Below are 23801 nucleotides of genomic sequence, written 5' to 3'. Positions count from 1 at the left end.
TGGAACATATAGTTATACCCCTTCTCTGACATTTGACAACCTGATTTGAATATTGCTTTTCCTCTCTTTATGCGTATGTCCTGTGTCCACAGTGCAACTGTTTATTTCTGGAAAGGCAGGACCTGCCACACTTTTGTATTCCAGGGTGGCGGCAAGTGGACAGATAATGAGTCGCTATGATGAAGTGAGGCAACAAAGGAAAGCGGGAAAAACACAGGCTCTGGGTCTGGACAGCCTGAGTTTGACTCCCACTCCACCAGTTACTGGCTGCGTGCTCTTGGAAAAGTTTTTAAAAAAGAAAACAAACTTTCTAAAAAACTTTCTGCACCTGAAATTCCACATCTCTAAAATAAGAATAGTAATCCTGTCCATCTCCTTGAGTTGCTGTAAAGTTTAAATGAGCTAATAAATTTTTTAAAGCTTAGAATAGTCTAATACATATAAAACACTCAAAAATCATTACCTAGTTATTACTGTATACACAGTAATGTTCCATCTCAATTTTCTCAATAATGCTATAAAACAGCATCATCCCCATTCTTAATACAGGAATCCTGTGGTCCTGAGAGGGGAGGAATATTTCTAGCAAGTGAATAAAATGTATTCAATTAACAGAAAAGAATGAACTATAAAATTTATGTTTTAAAATCATTTTATTCTATTTGAAATTATTTTGAAGAATTTACCAAGAGCTCCATTAAAGTTGGCAGACCAGCCTTCTTGGAATCTCTTCATTTTCTAGGAAATCATCAAGTCTTGTTCTTGTTGCTGCCAAAATTCCTTGGCTGCTGCTGCATCATTTGTGCATCTGTAGCCCTTAGCGCTGTGCTGGGATGTAGCAGGTGACTGAGAAATCCTCGGCTGAGTTCCATTCCGTCACTCTACTGATACACTAAATACACTCTGCCCTCTAGCCCCCACTGAATGACAGAGTAACTCTAGAAATGCTCTGTAGACCTAAGGAAACTACGTTAAGGTCAAGTATTGCCATGACGTTTGGAAGAACTAACATTTTTGAATGCTTATCTTATTCTAGTGGGTTTTTTTTTTAACTTTGCAAACATCATTTCATTTAATCCTCGAAATCCCTGATGAAGTAGATATTGTTATCCTTCATTCACTAACAAAAGAGCTATAATTCAAAAAGTTTAACCAACATATTTAAAAATCACACAAAAAGAATTTCCAATGCAAGTCTAATGCAAAGAGCAAGAAATGACGAAGCAGTGATGGGGGTAGAGTGAGGCCCGGATTCAGAGTCAGGAGGCAGATCCTCTTGACAGTAACTCCAGGGGACTCATGCGTACCTTATAACCTTCTCATGCCGCAGTTTCCTTATCTCATATGATGTTGTTATGAGTATCAATACATTTTACTTGTAAATGGTTTTGCAATTATCATTGATGCAATACATATAAACTATAATTTTGAGTCTGGTAAATATAAACACTGAAACAGTTAAGAAGTCCCCAAAAGGTGTGAGTCCCCAGCAGGTGACAGGGGGAAGAAGGCTGGAGCAATGAGAGGGAGTGAAGACCAAAGACAAAGCAACACCATGCCTGTGAAGGAATTCTGGGAGCAGGTCTAGAAAAGATTCCTCTAGTACCAGTGCTGATCCAAGGATGTTTAGTTATTGGTTACCCTTATAATACGTGGGGCCATGTTTGATAATGTAGCTATAATGACTGTAGTCAGGAAACCAAGGACTGGATATATAGGATAAAACACTGGAAATCAGAACTGTTGCCTACGGAGCCTAATACCTTGTACTAGGAATTGTCATATGGCAAGCTACTGATTTGCAGGATTAAGAGTAATACTATCCTTAGATATGTTCTAAACTACATGTGTACCTCCCAGAGAATTCTTTTCCAAAGAATTAATGGCACTTCATTTGTTGCTGATGTCTTGTTTGTTTTGACCTTGTAAATGTTGAAAGGAAGTAGATGTATTTGATGAGCTAATAAGCATGTGCTTCACTTGCTATGATAGTTAAAAAATAGTTCAGTCTCATAATACTGTAAGGTGCTCTCCATTTCTTAGCATTTAACTGCATTCCTACTGAATATAGATAATAATTAATCTCAGCCTATGGCCTAATGTATGTATTTGGAGTTTTAAAAGTTTTATAAGAATATGCCATATTCTTTCTTTTTCTTTGATTACATGGTAAGTTCCAGAAACCACCTAGCAGATTTATTTTAACCTGAATGAGAACAGGCAACCTAGCTGATATTTTATTCAGTATTCAAGAAATCGAAGAGAAATTAAGAAGTCACTGTCCTGCGTGTCTTTTGTCTCAGCTTGCCTAGAAGGGGCCTCTGCTTCCAAGGTCTACTGCTGAGATGGAAGCATCTATGATCAATTGCTCAATTTCATCTGACCAATTTTAACTGTCAAGTATTTTGAAAAATATACACTATAACAATAACACATTTAACCTATTTTAACAGCCTCTTTAATATTTGACATTTATCATTATTGTTAATTATTAAGTACCTTGAAGGCAGAGTGGGTTGTAAAGATAATGATTGATATTATAATATAGCAACAAATGGCTAATTTGAGGAATATTTTTAGAGTGTATTCCTAAGTTATAAGGGCATCGTTTCATCTATGTCACTATGCAAATATTATTTATAAGAACACATTTTATAATATCAAATTATGTTTTTCTACAAAGTTGTGAAGTATAATAGAGAAAAATTATCCTACTTCTAGTACTTAAAGTGTATTAGTGAGCATGAGTTCTTCACTTTGTCACAGGATACTACCAACCTGGGAGAAGACTCATAAGAATCGTACTAGCATCTGCTATTCAGAGTGCCTGTTCTGTGCTAGACCCTTTAAAATAGACATTCTTAGTCTACAGAGTGGCCCTGCAAGGAGATTTTATTTTCCCCAGATGCCCTCCTATACTCTTGGGGCTCAGGTAGGTTAGGAAATAGTTTGGTAAACTAGTAAAATGGTAGTGCCACAATTCACACCCAGAACTTTGAGACTCCTGTGCTCATGCTCTTTAACTGTTAGGGAAGCCAGATGCCTTCATAAAGGATGGGAAGTAAGGAGAAAAAAAGAAGAAAAATCCCAAGACAAAAATAGTAGCAACTGCTACAATCTATTAATGTGCCATGCACTGGGCCCTGGGCCGCAGGGACTTCAAATCCCGTATCCTAATGCACAGCTCAAAAGAGGTTTCTCCATCTCAGGTTTATCAAATGATTTGAATATTAACCTTCCCATTTGCCCTGAGAAATTCATGGTTCCAAGGCGTGAATTACTGACATACAATGGCACACCTGATAAGTAGCAGAACTGAGTTTCCAGCTCAGGTCTTGTCAAGTTCCAAAATCCATGTTCTCTCTCAAGAATATTATAAGATAAAGTATGAGTATATGACCGATTTATAAAATCAGGACTGCTGCATAGTTTTCCTTTTTCTCTGAATTTATTCTCCATGTGATTTCCGTTTTGTTTAGAAGTTACTGAACTTTCTGTTAGTAAGGAACTTTCAGAAAATTAGTACTAATTCAACAAATATGCACCTGTTTGTATTTATTCTGTTTGTACTCAACTTTACATTAAAGTCAGATTTTAACATTATAACTTTCATGTACTCAGCTTATATTTTATAATCAAGACTTTTACTAAGAACTTAAAAATTAAAACAGATTTATGAAACTCAGGAAAACTGCCTCACATACATAAATTGCTGTTCTGAATACCGCAAGTAACAAACACAACTGAATAGCTTTCATCCTGCTCTTACAAGAAGCCTGGAACAGCATTTTGCATTCATTCATTAGACAAGTGTTGCTGATTGCCAACTACTCCCTAACTGTGTGCTGGAATCGGCAGAGAATAAGACCACAAACACCCCTGGCCTCAAACAGCTTCATAAATTAATTAGGGAGAAAAGACATGGAAACCATTAAGCGACAAAAATTGAAGTTAAATAACTTTGCAACAGTGAAATATATCATGTTTAACTTTAAAAAAAAAAAAGAGTGCTACAATGTCATGGCTGGAGGAGCTGATATGGGTTAAAATAGTGAAAAAGGCCTCACAGAACAAGGCAACTGACTAGGGAGAAAGGGTGGATGGCACGGGCCACACAGGCACTGAGGATGGACATGGCCAGGCAGCAGATGCATTTATTATCCTGAAGGCTTGTGCGGGGGAACTGGGAAAGACAAGATTGGAAAAGGAGGTGCTCCCAGAGAGCCAGTGGCTCTGATTCTAGCTAAAGACTCTGGCCTTTGGCCTCCAGGTGATGGGGAGTCATTGAAAAATTTTGAGCAGGGGAATGACATAATTAAAACAGTGCTTTAAAAAAGATAAATTTGGCAGGACTGGGCAGAATGAATTTGCGGGCAGAGTACGGGAGCAAAGGAACTACCGCAATAATTCAGTTCTAAGGTGATGAGGCTCTGGGCAGAGGTGTCAGTGGGACTAGGAGGAAGAAAATAAGTGGGAGGGGGTGCCAAGAAAGACGAGAGGTAGCGGTGACTAGAGGTGGGAGAAAAAGGCAAAATAAATTAACTTTAAATTCTGTTTGGGAACTTTTATAATAAGTTTCTAAATTCTGTAGAATTCACTGGACATCACACATAATATTCATGGTATAAGATGCCATTGGATTCAAGGAGGATCTTGCTTTTATTCAATGTGGCATTTCTTTTAGCCAAATTTACAGTGAAGCCCTGCTTTCCAACAAATAAGAAATACTACTACTAAAATTCCCGATGAAATATCTGTAGCTTTATGTTATAATAATAACTGCAGTTATAGGATGGCAAAATACTTAGAATACTTAGATGAGTAATGAAAATTCAGCTAAACAATGATGTTTCATTTGTTTCCAAAATTCAAATTTATTGGTTTAGCTGTTGTTATATTTCTACCAAATTGACTTTTTAAAAACTGTTCATTGATTATCTATAGTAGATAATTTTCACAAATATGTTGACATAATTCTCTAGCAGTTTAGGGTTTATTTGGTGCTTCCTCCCAATATTAATCCCATTGTCTTCAAAATGTCCTGCATAATTATTTTATGTTACAGATGGAAAAACTGAACCATAAAGAAAGTGAATTAATAATTTACTCAGGGTAGTGTGAGAGCTGAAGAATCTATCTTTCCTTTAAGTCCAGTAGATTTCATTGATAAAATAAGACTACAAAGAAATCAATATTCTTTTTGGTTGTTTAGGTTTAGTAAAAATACCCAGTGCCAGGCAAATGCAACCTGTACACACACACACACACACATATACACACATGTATATACATATATATGTATATATGTATATATGTGTATATATGTATACAAACACATACACATATACACACACACATATATCATAGTATATGTATAACTGATAATATATATCAGTTACTTCAAAAAGCAAGTGTCATTTTAATATTCCTTAGATGCTGTTTTTAATGCATCAAGTAAAATGTATTGTGGCTTCCAGTATTAATTCATTCTCTACTTAGCATTGTTAAAAATATTTATGATCTGGTATAGAGCAAAACATATTGTTATCCATTTCCCCCCACTTTGATAAAAAAAGCATTCTTCAGCTGTTTTCTAGGGACAGATGTTGTCAAAGTTTGATGGTAATTTATGTCGTCAGTCCATTAAGTTGATTTTATGGCAGCCGACGCAACTATTGTCTATTTCTGAGAAACCCGAGGACCACTCCGGGTCTCCACGAAGGCCGTTCGATGCCTGCCCTCTCGTTTGGCTGACCTTGAGGGGAGCTGAGTTTGGTAATTTATGGCCAACACCATCTAGAAGACCTATTTGCAAGATTCACTGTCATTTAGTGCTAAATGATCATTGCTGAGTCCAGACAATCCGAGCTCCTGACAGCACAATCCCATAAAAAATATTGCCTGCCCACCCAGGTGTCCTTTCCAATTATCTGAAGTAGAAATTAATACTTTTAAAAGCTGCTACTTTTTGAAAGGTTATTACAATTTATTCCAGTGGTTTCTTTTGCACATTATGATGAATTAGTTTACTGTGCCATTATTTTCCATGTCAGCTTTTTAGAAGATTGAACCATAATGTTGAAACACTAGTGTGAAAGGCAAACATACTATTTTATAGCTGAGTAATATATTTATTTGGGAAAAAAGTGCTCAGTTTTTAATAACAGGTAATTTTATGTTTATGTTCCCTAATGCTGTTGTCAGGTATTATTTATTTCTGTTTGGTAAGAACTGGAGAACTTTCTTTTAAAATCTTAATGGTGGTTTAGACAGATTTTAAAGGCATAGTAAGAATATATTACTTAAAAGTAGAAAGTATAAATTGTAAGTGTTTTTCCTTGAAAGCTAATATTTTGTGAGGTTTTATTGACAGCAATTTAATATGTGATTACTTCCAGGGCAAGTAATACTCTTATCTCAACTTTTTCCTCTAAATTTAGTGGACCAGGTGGGGAAGGGGTTGTTTATATTTCTAAGGTCTTAATGACTTTGAAGTTTTGATTTTATAAAACTTCTTTATCTTAAATGATTTGTTCCTTCATAAATCATTTAGTGATATTCTATCATTTATACATATTTTGTAAATAATATTAATTGGTATTTTGATAGAGATTTCTTTTTTGTCATTGTTCTTCAGTATACATCTACTAAAATAGTAAAGATGTATATGTAACTTCCTATTTACCAAGTATTAAAAAACCTTTGTGTGAAAAAGATTAATTAAGAAGTACTCTAAAGAGTACTCAGTGTCTTATACTTTTATTCATATAGCAAATATTTTTGAATGTCTAATACACATCAAGCATTATAAAACCGTGTGCAGTTGGGATACAGCCATAGCAACACTTTAAAAACTCAATCTTTTTATTTCGGTTCCAATTCTTTTTATCCATAGTTTTTAAAAAATAGAACTCCACAGAATTCTGAATCTTGAGTAAGCTAAGCATGGAAGCAAATTCAGTAACACTTTGAAAGTTTTGCATTTGCTACCTCCAATCCAACAAATGCTTGCCAAAGGAAATATTGTTTTTGTTTTCTCATCAAACATGTTTGTTTCTGTAGCAAACATTTTCAATACTGAGGTATTTATTTTTGTTGACATGACTGAAACAAATGTTAGTCTTACCAAAATACGATTCACAACATTCCATAAATATTTTCCATTGTGCCAGAGAATTTTTTGATAATGTATGAGGCTGATAATGAGAATACCAAACGCTCTTCTTTTGGAGGGAAGTATAACACACATTCAGAAAAAATGCACACATAACAAGTCCGCAGCTCAATGGGCTGCCACAGACTGACCGCACACACGTGACCAGCACACGAACCAGAAGAGAGAAACCCCAGCATTCCAACAAACACCCCGGTGTCCCATTCCAGTTCATCACAGCCCGCCCTCCATCCTTCTGCCTTATGATGTCATAGATTAGGTTAGACTGTTTCTTGAAATGTACAAGATCATAATGAAATTATTACTTCTTTTGCTCAACATAAAGTTTTTGAGATTCATCCACAGGGTTGTATTCTGCTGTACTTTGTTGCTGTCTCTACGTGGTATAATCCATTGTTTAAATATACATACTGTATTTTACTTGCCCAGCCTGTTGATGATCACTGGATTAATTTCAGTTTGGGGTTTTAGCAAAAAATTTTTTGTATGAGCGTTACACACACACACACACACACACACACACAGGGCAGGGCAAAAGTAGGGTTACAGCTGTGAGGACGGGAAACATAGTTTATTCTCATATTATTATTAATTACTGTATTATTTTCCATATGAACAACTGTAAGCCTACTTTTGCCCCACCCTGTATATTATAAATATATATATACACACAATATTGTATATATTCAATAAAAGCGTATCTGCCAGTATATTTCCAGGAGTGGAATAGCTGGGTCTCAGGATAGCTACAGGTTCAGCTTTTGCAGATACTACCAATGAGTTTTTCTGAGTACTTGTACTTTCTTATACTTACTAGCTATATTCCTTTGAACCTCAAGCTAAAAAATAATTGGGAAGAACTAGGGTAAATAATTTCTAGGTTTATTTCAGGCCTAGAGTTCTGTAATTCAGTACTTGTTTACAATGGAGAACGCTGGCATAGATTTCAACAAAAGGCAGATAATGAGAATCTGCTATTTGGTTTTCCATTATACTTCTCTATTTGCATTTGCAACTGGATTTGACTGTTAATGAAATTGCACATTTACATTATTTACTAAATAATGAAACTACAGTATCTGATGCAGAAGTGCTGGAAAGTTTTCTGGTGTTCCCTATCATATTCTTCCCTGAAATACCGAACATGTTTGCCAAGCTACTGGTAACAACTAGCCAGACACAAAGCAGTCCCTCTCTTTGGCATTCCGGGTCATCTTCATTGCAGTGGAGCAGGGACTGTATGCGTGCTCCTTTGGAGTATTTTACACAAGACAAGTATTCAGTACATTTTTGTCGTACACATTTATCCATTTGGTTGAATGATTTGGGGAGGGCAGAGCTTTGGGGATTGCATGGAATCTTGGCTCTGCCAGCTGACTTGGGTCAAATTATTCATCTCCCTTAGTCTCATTTTTTTCATCTGTAATGGGGAGAAAACTGCCCCTGCTTCCCTGACCCCTGTGAGAATAAAACAATGTAGCCTACGTGAAGAGCTCCACACAGTGCCTGCGAGGGATGCTCCATAAATGTTGGGGGCTATCATTGTTGTCTTTGCAATTTCAAGATGGTATTTATACAACCTCTGTCCAAAGACAGCAAAGATTCTGCTGCTCATACTTTATGGATAGACCCATATGCTATCAAGTCAATTAGAACCAGACAGCTAGATTTTATTCCTCCTTTCAAAGGACAGTGTGAGTAGGTGTGAAAGGGAGGTCTAGACACTATGGACTTCAGGAGTGGCACTGCACTCCAGGGAGACTTCCTGGAGAAAGTGACCGCTCAGTTGACACCTGCCAGATGTGCAGAACTTAACCGGACAAGGGAGGGGTAAGGAATATTCAGGAACAAGAGCGTAGTAAGCAGAGGAAACAACATTGGAGGACTGAAAGATTTTCAGAAAAGCTGCAGCTCAGGAGGCGATGTATGAAGACGGGAAAAGAAAATGTGTCAAGAAGAAAGAGGTACGATCAAAAAGGCAAGCAGGGACAAGACCATTAAGGCCTTACAAACTGGACTTTGGACTTTAGTCCTGAGGGTAATGAGAAGCTATTGATTTTTTAAATAAATTTAGTATCTCAATCAGATCTGTGTATTAGACTATTCTTGACACTAAGTGAGAAAGGACTAGGTGGGAACAAGACAGGAGGAAGGAAGACAGCAAACAGGGTGGAAGGCCTGAATTCAGGTCTCAGCAGTAGGAACAGAGGAAAGAGGATGGATAGAAAGCATCGCACTTGGAAATACAGGACGGTACCCGTAGTTCTAGCCGGGAGTGTAGGATGGACAGTCATGGTAATCCCTGCAGGCAGAAATGCAGAAGGTAGTGATGTAAGACAAATGCACCCCACTGGGGCAAGGTAAGTTGGAAGTGCCTGCGTTATCAAGGGCAGTAAGTAGGCCAGTGAGTGTTGAATAAACAGCTTTAAATTCAGAAGATGTAAATAACACAGTAATTGCAGCACTTGTGAACATAGGCCAGGTGCTTAAGCACAGTTTAGAGTGAGAAGAGAACAGCCTAGAATGAGCACCGAGGAAAAGACATATTTAAATATAAGTGGAAGAAGAACCTCAGTGAGAAGCCACAGAGGTGGTGGGAAAATGCGAAGACTGTGGCTCTCCTGACCCATGGGATGAAATGTTTCTAGAATGAGGGAATGAATGATCAGTAGTGGCAGAAGCTGCCAAGGTGTGGAACAACCTGGGTATTGAGGTGTGGAACCACCAGCTCTGGCAACAAGGAAATCTGTGGAAACTTTGCTAAAAAAAGGCTGGCTTTGAGCAAGTTAAGGTACAAATAATAAATAACAATATAACCAAGAGCTGGTGGGTTCCCAGGCAAATGTTATTACTAAATAGCACATTACATAACTATATTAGTTAGGTAGTTACTCTAACATCTGTTAAATACACATTTTACAACTTAAATACACCTACAGAGTATATACACCTCTTGATCGTGTTTTCTTTTTTTAATAAGTTTTATCATTGGCTGACATTCACCTTTGAATCATGAAAATGTTCTATAGAAGAATATAAATTTTTTGCTCTAATTCAATTGATAGAAACTTGCCTCTTGATGAAACTTAGCTGAGAATTCCAAAGAAATGAGAATAAGGCGAGGGAAGAGGTTCCCTCTGGAGATTTTCTGTTGTTGTTGTTAATGTTGGAGAGAATAGGAAGTGGAAGCATAGCACAGAGGAACTCCAGCTGACAGAGAGCTCAAGTTCTCGCATGTGCATATATGCAGAGTCAAGCTCAGAGAGAATGAACTCAGGGGGGAGAAGTTGGTGATTCATTATTGTGAGTTAAGAGGGGACATGTTATAAATCATAAGCAGGACAAGCAAGTTCTGTTTTCTGTGCTCTGTTCCACTGCTGAAAATTAATTTTCCTCAGGATTTTTCTTCCTGGTGGCTGTTATTTACAGTTTTGTCCACCCAGACCAGCTCATTCGTTTCCACAGGCAGTTCTGTTGGCACACCAAGGTAAGCATACAAATTAGTTCAGGGGGCGTTGGAACATTATGTGAATGTACTGCTTCCTCATTCAATCTATAAATGTAAGGTGTGTTTATCCTCACATTGCACACCAAGCCCAGTTTGAGTATGTGAAAGTTGTGTTTAAAGGAGATGTGGAAAGAGTCATGTGTCCGGAATTTTTCTTTTAAAAATATATGAGGTCACTGAGGTACATGATATAACGGCTCCTTTCATGGACACAACATCCCACAGCAGCTTTGTTACTTCGAGGGGAGAGCGAAGGAGCTGGTTGTCTTGCAGAGCAGTTGGCAGGGTCTGTGGTAAAGCCGCTCAGAACACCCCTCCCCTGTCCTCCACTCCCAAGTGAGTGTCCTGCTCTGGGGACTCAGAACATGGGCCAGGCACTGGACTGAGGACTTCAATGCACTCTGTTCTCATTCAATCTCCAGCAGAGCCATGAGGGCAACATTGTAACTATATCCATTTTAAAGAATGGTAAGTCAGAATCTGAGAAATTAAGTAATTTGCCCAAGTACACAAATAACAAGTAATAAGACATCAGATTTAAACTCACATTTTCCCACAATGACCAAAGAATATTAAAGAGTACTAAAGAGTACTAAAGGGTACTGTGCTTTTTCGTTGCCTGCTTTTTTCCCAAGTTTTGAATAGAGGCCACTGGCTTGATTAAAAAAGACAAACTTTTTGCCTTCTTATTCTACCATAGGCTTCACTTCCCTACCCTTTTCTTTTGTTCCTTTATTCTTGATATATATTTATATCCTATTATTTCTATCTCTTCAGATCACTTAAAATTGGGAGGATGAAGAAATACTTTATTAAGTCACAAGATAAATTATCAAAATTTGCTACCATAATAAAATGACATATAATAGAGTCAAACTATACTAGTATTAAGCAAGAGAAATATTATTCCATGAAATGATTAGCATAAATTCATTAAACAAATACTGTTTGAGCAACTACTGCTCACTAGGGGCTCTTGAGTGTCAAGTTAATGTCTGTAAACAATGGAGCTGACATTATAGGTGAGGATGGGGATGGGGAATGAGAGAGGCAGACAATAAACAAATATAGAACAAGGGCAGGGGCGAAAGAGAAAGCAAAATCAAGCAGGTAAGGAGTGCCAAGGGAATGGGAGCAGGGGGGTTGTGTTCTTATGGAAAGCAGTTAGGGAAGACTTTTCACGTGAGATGGGTTTTACAGAGGTCACAGGGAGCAAACCCTGCCCACACCTGGGTGAAATGCGTCTCAAGAAAAGTGACTGACTAGCAAATGCCTATGACAGGAACTTGCTAAGTGTGTGTGTGTGCCTACCTCTGCCTTCCCCGAAGCAAGGAGAGTGGTATGGCCAGAATGGAATAAGTGAAGGGAAGGGAGAATTGGTAGCTACTAAATCAGGCAGGATGATGAGGCAGGGTGGTCTGATCGTGGAGGGCTCTGTAAGCCTTTTAGTCAAATAGACTAAAGCAAGTCCCATTTACAATTAATGTTGCTTTAATGAGTCCAACGCAAGTTTTACCAGCTTGTCTCTCTTTTGGGTTTCCTTTTAGTTATAATAAGTGCCAATTAGATGATTTGTCCTGAACCCAAGAAGAGACAGATCAGAAAATAAACAAGCTACCACTCCCCTCTGCTCCCTGGCAGGCAGCATGACTGATCCCAGGTTCCTCTCGTCCCACTGCAAAAGGTCAGAGCTGGCCAAAGATGAACCAGCACAGACACAACCTTTAATACGCAGGTCTTCCATCTCTGCCCCACTCTCCCCCAAGCATTAACAAACTGACGTCCAAGAGCCAAATCTCCAGCAGCTGCACATGCCTTTGCTTCAGCCCGCTTCCCTGACCCAGAAACTAAAACTCCCTTGTGGTCTTCTCTGCTTCCTACTGAACACCCTCCTGACCCCATGTGGGTCCGCTAGGTTATTCCTCCCTGCCCACTGTTGCCCACTGGCAGGGGCCTGAACAACAAAGAACTGAAAGCAAATAATCTTGACCTTTCTGGGTCTTGCCATTCTCATCTGCAAAATGGGTCTCATCTTGCCCAGCCTGTAGGACTGGTGCGAGTACTAAGGTAGTAGTTATAAAGCAAGGGTGTCAAACTCACTTTCACTGGGGGCCACATCAGCCTCACGGTTGCCTGCAAAAGGCCAAAAGTAATTTTAGGACTGTATAAATGTAACTACTCCTTAACTGTTAGGAGTTGAAATTACATTTGGCCCTTTGAAGGCAACCACAAGGCTGATGTGGCCCCCAGTGAAAATGAGTTTGACACTCCTGTTATAAAGTGACCATGGCTGATTCTAGTTGAGTCCCTGATCTGGTAGAAGAAAAGGGAAGGAGAAAAAAAGGGTCCCAGGACCTTGAAATAGAAAAAACGGAGGTGAAAATTGCTTATATTTTATACTGCCCTTATAGTTTTACCACACAGCTACTTCTGTCCTGAAGAGTTAACAAGAGTGAAATAAGACAGAATATGATAGTCCAGGACCAAAGCTTGATCTCTCCACCAGTATGGTGGGATGGTAGTCTCCCAAGTTAAGGACATGAATATGAAGAGGAGAATCAGTCAATTCCTGCCATCAAGGGGAAACGGAGTTTTTCCACTGATGGATAGTAAGGAAGAATATATCAACTGAGATACAGAAAGTGACAACATTTGGAAAATTAGGAAGTGTAACAGAATTCTAATAGAATATGTAAATATCCCAACCTATTGTCGTCACTTAAAGGGGGATTGTTGAAGATTGTTAAGTTAACTATACTGAGGCAGGGCAGACCCAGGGGGCCAGGGGCTGGCACTCCCCTACCAGCATGGGACATGCAAGAGGACACATATCAGCTTTAAGAATGCTGAGAAAGTCTAGACTAGGAGACAGAGACCAGTTACCATGTTACCACTACCAAGGACAAGTTAAATAGAGCAACTGGGACTATGCAAGTAAATACATCGACCTTCAACTGTTGGCTAGAGGTCAGAGGCAAGACTTCAGCTCCTTGTGGAGTCCAGAGGGACAAAAAGGGTCAGGGGAGACTAAGCTAACACAGGGCAAACTAAAGACACTGGAAGGTTCCCAGGTAGATTCAGTTAACAAAAATGAGACCCAATAAACCAGGACAAGGCAGAGGCATTAGAATCACAATTCAAAGCCCTTAGCAGCAAAGGTTACATGAGCCTGAGCTCCTTATATCTCTCCTGGCTGAGATGGGGGCTGGCTGGTCAAGGGGCATGCATTTGAGAGGTTGGGCCACTGAAAGAAAGTGTGTGGCAGCAGAAAACTGAGCCAGGATTAACCCCTCTCACCTGAGAAACTCACAAAATCCACTTTAGCCTCTGGATTTCCTTGGGCTGCAAGATGAAATTCTGAGGAGATGAGAAAAGTAAATCTGTAGACTTGCTTGGAGGTTTCAAACTCTTGCTTCTTTCTAAAAACCAGTTCATGCTTAGCTCACGTAGTTCTGGAATTACTATTCTTAAGTATCCAAAATTTCACCCCTAACTGGATATCAGTGAAAAATGGTGTCCTCAAAAGCTTAAAATTCTGAAGTCAAAAGTGGAGAACTTAAGAACAACATAGATGGGCTAACCACGGCGGATGTAGCCGGAGGGTGGTGTGGGCTGTGCACACGTGGGCACCGGGAGAAACACAGCTGTGCGCTTGCAGAAAGGGATTCTTTTTCTTTAAAAATAGAAAATTGTGGTGTACTAATATTGAGCATCAAGATTGAAGTTTTCTTTTGAATAGCTTAAGGAACACAAATTTGAACTTTTTAGCTTCCAATTAACTCAGGCACAGGGAATGGGATACACAAGCAAGCTGAATGTGTTGAATTGGAAAAGAACGGTTTTATAAACACTGGCACAAGAACTTATGTTTTTCTGTTTTAATTTACAGTTTGCAAAGTGTTGATATAATTTTCTACATTTTACATGATTTGACTATAAGTGTCTTCTCTCAAAGGGGCTTTGAGTGAACTGGAATTTATTGGGCAAATGCGGATCAGGAAGCAAATGGCTTTTCATACATACCGGCTTCCAGAAAGAGGTTGGGCTGGTTCATTCAGGCAACTGGAATTCTGTCCACCAGAAAGCTAATCAGCAAGATGGCTAGTTACATTTATGAGTATTTCTTTGAGAGGCATTTAGTTTCAATCCCACAGATGGTAGCTGCAGTCCATTGGTTTCTGAGCCAAGATTTTCTGCGTCCCATTGTACTTAGCAAGATTGCTATCGCACCAACACAATTATTCCAAGTCCAGTGAGACTCGGCGGGGCTAAAACAAAGCCGGGTCATAACAATTTAATCCCAGCTCACCTTCCCCTTTACAGCATAAACAATCAAACACCTGCTGAGTCCTGTTCCACATGATGAGAACATGTGAGCAACAAAGATCAAAGAACACTGCCACTTGATCTTAAAGCCAGTACGGGAGACCCCTTACAGGAAAGATTTTTATTACGTGGTTTCAGACACCTATTCTTTGGGTCAAATCATGCTACCCACAATAAACAACACCAAAGAATTCTGACCCAGCATGGTTAATTGGCAAGGCCTATACTTCATCATCAACATTTATTGGTGCTTTATTTTATTAGCATTAATCTTCCTTTGAATGACCTGGGAAATGATCGTTTAAGATTTACAGACTGTGTGTTTTCTGTTTTTCTATTCATGCTTTAAACAAGCAGTAAAAATTTCAAGATAAAAGCATGTTAAGTATGTGTATCTTCTCGGTTACACTAGAATTTCCACTTGCAAGAACAAGCAAAATATTTTGTTTCAAAAATGTCCAAAACATAAAAGTTTTCTGGTGTAATTTACATAAGACACCTTGACGTCCCTTCTGTGTTTTTTTTCCTCTATGCTTATGCTGAATAATAACTATGACCACAATGACAATGCTTTCTTTCAGAGTTTTATTGTAATTATTGAATGTATTCCCTACACTCAGGTATTACCTCCTTCTCTGGACTTTTTAAAAAAAAACCATTTTGTACCATGCAGAATGCACATCCTCTTCCCTTCTCCCACCATTCCCAAATGCCTTGTGAACCTCTGCATTCTTCACAAATCCTCTTCTGAGTGAAAGTGAAACACAGCTTTCTCCTCCAGTTCTCTACATCGAGGTCTAATTGCAAGAGCTTCTCGGGTTCTCTCAGCTTATATAATGTCTTATATAAGAAGGAAATGCTTATCTTGATGTACTTAGTCAAAGGGCAGCTGGGTCTCTGTACGTTTGCCCCTGAGATTGCCTGTCCTAGAGAACTTTAAGAAGGCAAACACTGAACAAGAGTCATTCTGCACTGTGTGTAGCCGGAGCTTGGTGAAGCTTCACGGTGTTTTCACGTTAATGGTTGTGTGGACACAGGCTCCGTGACATCTAGGTCTGTGTGAGTACCCCAGGGAGCGTGAATAAGAGTACAGGATGTCCACAGGACCTCCAAAGCTGTTAACTGTATTGGAAGGGTGGTTACGCTAACTCTATCTGGGTGACAATAAGGAACAAAAGACTAGTTTTAACAACAGTACTTGATGGCAACCAAGAAAAACATAATCAGCCATTTCTACTCCCTATAAAACAGAAATTCTTATATTGGGAGGTAACACTAAGCCAAAAGTACCCTAGCATCCCCTTGGCATGAATAGCTTCATTCCTCATTTAGCTAACACGTTCCTCTGACCAGCAAAGACGAACTGTATTTTACGCCTGGCTCTTCTTGATACTGGAGGGTACAGAATTACCAGGATTTTGAATTACCAGGTGCTTTACCTCAATTGGAACTATGTTTGAATCTTGTACTCTTGTACACATAACTTCAGGGTGGTGATATACCCCAGATGCTCAACTCCTGTTGCCCTAAGAATTTAGAGTGTCTAGAAAAATGACTTTGTTTTACCTAGAGCTGAAATTTTAAATTCATGTTACTCCAGAGGTGAAGCTTAGATTTGTGCATACACCAAGTCACTCTGAAATCGTGATTTCATGCACTGGGATGGAGGATGTATTTACTAGGACTAAGGATCCCAAACAACAGAAAGCTGAATATAATGAAGGCGTATTTCTCACTCACCTAACGATTTGGAGTGAGCAGTTCAGGCTGCTGGGGTGGCTGTGCTCTATTCAGTTATCCCAAGACCCAGGCACCTTCCATGCTGTTTCTTCCTTTTTTTCTCTTGAATGATATTTTTATTGGTTTGATTAATATTTCTATTGGTTATTATTTTAATTCTTAATTACAAAGTTATTTAGTGAAGGCATAATAATCTAAAATTATTTTGGGGGCACCTAATATGTACTTTTCAAACTCTAGGCCTAACCTTCACACCAAAAAATGTTTTGAATACACTAACATGATTCCGGTTTTAGCCATTGTCTTTCTGCATCGCGTTATTTCACATACTGTAGTATAAGGACTTTGCATTGTTACTTTGTTTTAAAATGTAGATGGCACTTGGGCTGTTTCTAGGTCTTGGATATTGTAAATAATGCTGCTATGACTATATGGGTACATATATTCTTTTGAATTGGTGTTTCAGGTTTCTTCAAATATATTCCCAGAGGTGGAATCACTGGGTCAAAAAGCAGATCCATTTTTAATCTTTTGAGGAAATTCCATACTGTTTTCCACAGTGGCTGCACCAGTCTGCATCCCAACAACGGTGCACTAGAGTTCGCTTTTCTCCGCATCCTCACCAGTACTTGTTCTTTGTTGATTCATTGGTGATAGTGATTCCGGCAGGTGTGACGTGATATCTCATTGTGGTTTTTTTATTGTTTTTTAAGTATAGTTGTCTCCCTTTTCCCCGTACTGCTCACTCTGCTCAACCCATCCCTGCCTCCCGTGCTCAATTCTACCCCATTTGGCTTTGTCCATGTGTCCTTGATCTGTGTTGCTTCTAATCATCTTCTTTTTCATGAATGGAGTTCCCAGTGCTCTCTCCCACGGAGGAGCAGAAACAAAGATCAATCAACATTCTTTTAACTGAGTGATTTGGAAATGGTAGCCATCACTTCAGTTCATGTTCTGTTACTGAGCATTCAGTCATATGGCCACACATAGTGGCAAGGAAGGCTGGGAAACAGTCCGTGGCAGTCCCCATCCAAGCCTGTGCTTCTGGAGAGCCAATACCCATGTGCTTGCAAAGCCCCACCCAGTCTTCACATCCAGCACAAAGACAGGCACCGCCTTTCCCATCGAAAGCAGAGAGATTGCTCCCATATTTTGGTGGCCTATAAACAAGGGGTCTGGCTCTGCCGATGCACCCCCAATAGGTACTGTTGGTGCAGGAATAGGACAACCACAATAAAATCTCCCATTCAGAAAAGAAATCATGGGAAACACAGCAGTCCCTGGTCCACGCCTGTAACCCTGCTACTCAGGAACTTTAGAGATACCTGCTCTCCCAAGGTACTTGTCCCCATGTCCCCTCTGGAGGGACCATTTGGCTGTCATCCTCCATGGCCTCTGACGTTCCCACCAGAAAAATCCATCCTTGTTTTTGTTCTCCTTAGCCACACCTGACCTGAGATAGAGAGAATACCTTATTTGGAGCCTAGTTTACAGGTTGAATGATCATAGGCTTTTATGGGCCAGACTTCTACTTTCTTTAATATTACAGTTTTCTCAAAATTTAATCAGGTTAGGCCATTCTCTGCCATAGAGAGGGACAAAAATCAAACATCTTTTTTTGTCATTCGTTTTTAAACAGCAGCTGCTCTTTAACAGTGCTCACAACTTGCTATGCCAAATATCCTACTGAGCCAGCTTTGTGGTTGGTCATCAGGATAAGGCTCTCTACTACCAAGGACTGCTTCGTATAGAACCATGGCTAAAGGAGAAGAAACATTTACAGAAGCAACTGGATTAGGTTATTTTTGTCAATTTTAGTAGAAAAGCTAAAGGCAATCTTATTTCCAAAGCGGACTAATTCCTTCTATTGAAAATAATGAGGTTTCATAAAATATAGGGAATATAGTCAATAATATCACCATAACTATGAAGGGTGCAAGTTGGGTACTGGAAATATCAAGGGGAAACCTATGTAAAGTATACAGTTGTCTAACCACTAAGCCGAATATCTAAAAACCAATACAAAATAAAATTGAAAGAAAAAAAAAGACAATGATGGGGGTTTGGACCCATTTTCTTAGCCTGTCTTCCACACCAATTCACTTAAATGCAACCTTAGAAAGATATGCCTTCCTTTGAGCAGTGCATTAGTTTAAAGGTAATGAAGAAGGCATACTGATAACTCAATCAAGGTCACTTTCCACAGATTCCTTAAATTCAGCTATAGTATGTACACTACTGTCAGAAATAGCCCAGGTCAGAGGGCTGTGGCTTGGTGGCTGATGACCCTTTTTCTGCAGAGGGAGGGCCTGAGCCTTCCCGTGGCTCATCCACATGAGCACTCGCTCTCACAAACAATTCCCCAGATGGCCCAAGACTGACATCGCACTTCTGCATTTGTTGTATTTGGGTGCTTGGATGTCCTTGACCCTGCCTGCTCCACATGCTTGGCCCCTCCCGTAGAACCTCTACTGTCTTGGCATCTGTCACTTTCTACCCATATACTCCATCCAGGCCACTCTCTCCAGTTTCCTACATCATAATCTTTCCTATCCTCTGATTTGGGAATCTGCCTTTCTAAATCTAATACGGTCATTTCATTGCAGCTTTGCCTTAAACCAGAGCCCAGGTAGTTCAGGCCTACTGCTGGGACCCCTGCAAATAACAGTTGAGAGAGGCTGGGGTGAAAAAGAGGCAGGCAAGCGACAGTAACTTCCACAAGCACTAGCTGAGCATGTCTGAAGGGCCCAGACTCCCCGGACACAGGTAAGCCCTCACCTGATCAAGGCTTTGACTGTTCAGCTCCTGACTAACAGCAGAGCTCTGGGCCAGGGAGCCCGAACATTTACTGAGCAGCTGTTTATATGCCAGGCACAGTCCTAGGAGCTATTCAAAAATTCTTGCTTATTTTAGTAACACCATTTTGAAGCAGGTATCAACTCATAGCATTTACAGATGAGGAAATGGAAACACAGTTCAGATCCCACAGCTAGCTGGTATCATAGCTAAGATTCGTACCCAGATCTACCTTATGCCTAAGGCTTTGCTTTCTCCACTTAGCAGGGGTCAGAACACGTTCACAACCATCCAGGAACTTTCTGGACCTGCCACCTCCATTTCCTTTTTCAGCTTGTACATTGCAGATGAAGTGAGGACTATCTTCCAGATGGGTTTTCTCTCATTGTTGACTAGTCATATTTGGTCAGACCCTAGGAACTTTCACAGAGTTTAATTAGCTCATTGTACCTGACCACCTAGGATGGTCCCAAGGCTGAAGCAGATTTCTTTCTTTGTGATATAAGAAAACAGGACTTAGTCAGGCTTTGGTTTTATTTGTAAAATTTCAATTTTTGAATAATGACTGATGAGAAATCCAGTCAATAATGTAATTATCTCGTTAAATGTATTGGTCTTAGGCCACCAAAAGTGATGAGAGATCTGCAGTGGTATTCTGCCATTGTTTGGGAGCCCTGGATGCTTGTCTTTGTATAGTTCAAAACAGAATGAAAGTCTTTCAGCCTGAGAAAACAGGACAGCAGTTTTTCTGATAGTCAAATCATCAATCTTGTCAGGAGCAGTTATGTGCCAGGCAGGCTACGGAGTGGAGGGGGGAATGCGCTGCCACTGGGAACGCCTCGAGAGCTACTGCACTGCCTGCCAAAATCTCGTATTGAATTAGCAGTAGTACCACATATCAAATCACTTCCTATTCTGCCATGCGCATGAAAAAATTCCTATGAGAAACACAAATCTAGAAAAGGAATGAGGCCATGATGATACACAGTGATCTCCCACTGAACACAACGTATATGTGGTTAACAATGATCATCGCTACTATTCCATCAGACGTTTAGGTACTTCTCATTATGTGCTGGGCATTATTCTATGCACTTTATGGGCATGAAGTCATTAACATTGACAACAGTCTTATGAATTAGGTACTATTATTATGCCAGCATTAGAGATGAGGAAACTAAGGCACAGACCATTAATGTATGTTGCCCAAGGCCACATATCTAGTAAAAAGCAACTATGAAAATTGCACTTGTTGTTTGAAGGACTTTATCACTGACTGCATGCTGAGACAGATGTAGTCTTTGGAATTAATAAAGGGAGAAGAGAGAGCTCAGTAAACTCATGTATAATTTACATTGTTTAAATCACTGAACTCCTCTCTGTGGCCAACGTCCACCACTTGGATCTCTCCTCCTCCAAAAACATGAACATTTTTCTCTGTGATTATGTTTCGCTGAGGCATCTGTGATAATGAGGCACAAGACGATGAGTGAGTAGGAGGATAACTTTTCCCTAAAACAGTACCCAAACAGACACCACTGTGTGCAGCACTCGTCCCTTCCCCTTCCTTATCTCCATTCATAGATGGACGTATAGGAAAGCCTTGACTTAGATTATTCATTGCTTAGACTTCACCAATTCAATGCTGTTATTTTAGCTCCATCTTCTGAGATTTTGAAATAGTTATATTATAGTGGTTTGCTATTCTCAAAATATGAGCTTTCTAACTGGTACACCTAGATCTTTTTAAGGCATTGGGTTCCTTAATAACTCAAGTCCTGTTTGTCTGACAATTTTATTTCTGAAACGCTTTTTCTCTTTCTTACTGGTATTCAACTGACAGTGGATATTAGTGCTGTAGGGTTAAGTTGGCCTTCCTACTCACTTCTCCCAATATTTTTCCTCGTTCATAATTTGTAGATCAGTGATAAGTGAATGATATGCTTCCAAAATGTCTTGTTCTGAAGTCTGCAGTGAAACTTCAAATCAATGTTTTTTTTTTTTTAATTGAGGTTAAAAAAAGAATCAATTATATTATACAGAATACTTTTCTGTAATGGCATTTACTTTAATGTGATTTTACCTGTAATGGCAAAAAGATTCTCGTACTTATCGGTGATATAGTTATTCATCTTACCAAGTGTTTCTCAAAAATGGCCACATTAAAATTCTATTTGGCCACAAGGTCTGTATTACCCTCACCCACTCTCCCAGTCACTGCACCCTCCTTCCTGACAGCCGTCCTCCTCGCCCATGACATATGTACCTGCCATATGACCACATTCAGAGTTTCCATGTGGAATGGAGTTTTAATGAAAAAAACAAACACGGATGATGGCTTTACCTTCTGATGTTTCTATTTCCTAATTCCTTTCACTGGTTTGCCAATCCCAAACTTTAGATCTTATTTGAACTAGGTCTTTTAAACCCTAATTACAATTGCACATCTATAAGTGGCATACTCCTCACATCCTCTTCTGAGGATTCAGAGAGGTGGGGACTTATCACCCTTGAAATAACCAGAGAGCAATACTCCAAGTAGAAAAGCTTAAGAAATATGAATGATGGAGAAGGGAAGGCTGTACACAACTTGAAATGGACAAGGCATTATTTTGTGAGAGAGGAGGGAGACAATGTGGAAACCAAGAAATACCATGAATATTATAGACAAATGAGTATGAAGACATGAAGGGGAGAACATGGGGTAAAAAATGAAGCAAGGAAGAATTTGTTTTAATCATATTATGTAAGGATCTGAAGCCAGTAGAATATGGCAGTCATTAGCTGGCAAGCCTGTGTACAATGAAAGACATTGATCTGTATCATCTTAGATAGAGTGACGAGGTGTCCCTACCTAATGGCTATGGGACAGGAGCTAATGTGCAAAAAGGTCAAGTTTACCTTCTCAGCTTCACCTTCCAAATACCCTCTACTATCTTGTCACACTCCCACCAAGTTTTATATACTCGGTATTATGCATATTGTTAAAATGAAGATTAAAACTGTCACACTTGGGTAACTGAGGCACATTTATAATTTAGCTCCTTCTTTTATAGTTAAAAAGAACAACCAGGGAAACACAACTTAGCTCTCACTCACAAATTCTCAGCGCTGCATAAAGAATGCTTGGGCCTCATAGGACAGATATACTGCACACAGTTAGCATATTTATTTCCCCCCTTATGGAACTTTTTCTTATCCCTGGTATACTTAGCTTTAAATATATTCAGAGGCTATAAATATTACATGGAGTTGTGAGATCTGAAAAATAACTTCTTTATCACTGATTTACTGATATGTTGCAGAACAAGTTTAGTATCTATATTTACATAAAAAAATTTTCAGTTAATATACTGGGCTGTTTTTAGCTATCCATGGCAGTGTTGTGATTATATGTCAATCCTAACAAAAAGGGGGCAAAGGGAGGCAAACCAGAGCGAGCCCAGGTTTCTGTCCGTGATTGCTGGGTAAGAGGGGTTGGCTTGTGGAGGAGGCAGGAAGAGATGAGTATCTCCAGTTGATGAGTATATTTTAATGAGGTAGTGAACCCGGATGCCCAATCCTTGTTCTTCTAATATTAGAACAGGCATATCATGCAGTTGTAAAATCCCATGTTGGTTCCCATATGAATAAAAATAAAAGCTACCATTTGTTACTTGATTTGTTGTAGACATTGTTGTTCACCCGATCTTACTTATCCTTATAACAACCTTGTGGGTATTTTTCTTCATTTTAAGTTGAGGAAATTGAAGCAAAGGCATTGAATAACTTGCTAAAAATCACACAACTAGCAAAGAGCTGTGTGCCTTCAAAACCCTTGACTTCACCTCTGCCCTCATCTGCTTCCCATTTGAAAAACAGCACACTTGCCATTTTTTACAGAAGAGTCACACTTCTCCCTAGTGGCTTGATCCCAGAAAAGTCCCCCACCCCCATCCAGTGTTCCTCATTGTACTCCTCCGTCCAAGGTGCTCTTCCACGTGCCCTCGGAACAGACCTGCTTGTGATGTGAGTGCCCTGTGTTCAGTTCTCAGCCACGGGGAGGGTGGAATAGACTCAGCAACATCCAATGCTTTCTAAATCCTCATTTGTTCTACAAATGAGTCTGAGAATATTCTGACAAGCAAGGGTGGGCAGCCCTTAGAGTTTTTCTAATTCATCTCAAACATCTCATGTACCTCAAATTCCAGCCAATCACACGCCACGTTCATGATTTCGGCCAGATCTACCCACCACTTTTACGATTATTTATTACAT

General features: G+C 39.4%; 1 protein-coding gene across 5 annotated transcripts in view; it reads left to right on the top strand.

Annotated features, from left to right (window-relative positions):
• HS3ST5 (heparan sulfate-glucosamine 3-sulfotransferase 5) overlaps positions 1-23801 on the top strand; it is a 252294-nt gene that overhangs the window by 156532 nt on the left and 71961 nt on the right. The gene's annotated exons all lie outside the window — the stretch shown is intronic.

The sequence above is a fragment of the Desmodus rotundus genome, chromosome 11, assembly GCF_022682495.2.
Source record: "Desmodus rotundus isolate HL8 chromosome 11, HLdesRot8A.1, whole genome shotgun sequence".
NCBI classification, from domain to species: domain Eukaryota; kingdom Metazoa; phylum Chordata; class Mammalia; order Chiroptera; family Phyllostomidae; genus Desmodus; species Desmodus rotundus.
This window is presented reverse-complemented; position numbering and strand designations above follow the sequence as displayed.